Genomic DNA, 874 nt, shown 5'->3' with positions numbered 1-874 from the left:
ATGAGATTTTGTACAGCGCCTAATGAAGAATGTATCACTGTGGTACTCCCAACACGACGAAAAACGTCAGTACAAAAACCCATGCCCTCTTTTGAGGGGCGGTCTTATACGGAAGAGAGAGAAATGCTATCATCTGAACAATCTTCTCAACAGACATATTTGAATAAAACTGCTGTTAATGTTAAACATCCATATCCATGAGATGAAACCCCAAGCTGCAGTGGAAGTCTTCACGTCTAAGATGACAGAACAGCCTCAGAAGAATTATTCAGTGCAGTGGCAGCCAATTAAACTCTGTGAGGTTTTTGTATGAGGCAAAACCAGAACTTAATCACTGTGGTACCCCAGTCCACAATGACACAACTCGAAACAAAAACCATCCTCCTCTGTGTGATAGAATCACTTCAGAATAACTAAGCACAAATATAAGGAGAAATTGGCACCTGAAAGACCACCTCAAAGAAAACCCTTTAGAAACAGAACATTTGTGAAAATAATTGGTCTTACCTTACATTAGATCTCTTGTGAAAATGTAAGTATCCAGCTTAAGAATAAAGTAAGTGAGGACTACTGAACATATACTTGACGTATTACTTTATGGAGCTGTTCGTATTTACATAATTACTTTTTATAATTGAATATAATTACTAGGCAATATTAATTATATTAACATAATAGTTGTAACACAGGCACTATAAACTGTTGTTAGATTAATTTTAAGTATGTATTTTTTGAGTTGACACATGCATGACACAAGATACAGTTCAAGTTCTTGAATTTACTTTCACGTTTATATGAACAAAAAATGGAACTATTAAGAGAATAAAGCTGGTGAAGATAATAAAATGCAATTTAATATATATATATATATATA

This window comes from Sinocyclocheilus grahami, unplaced genomic scaffold (genome assembly GCF_001515645.1).
Source record: "Sinocyclocheilus grahami isolate Dianchi unplaced genomic scaffold, SAMN03320097.WGS_v1.1 scaffold5610.1, whole genome shotgun sequence".
In the NCBI taxonomy this organism is placed as follows: Eukaryota; Metazoa; Chordata; class Actinopteri; order Cypriniformes; family Cyprinidae; genus Sinocyclocheilus; species Sinocyclocheilus grahami.
This window is presented reverse-complemented; position numbering follows the sequence as displayed.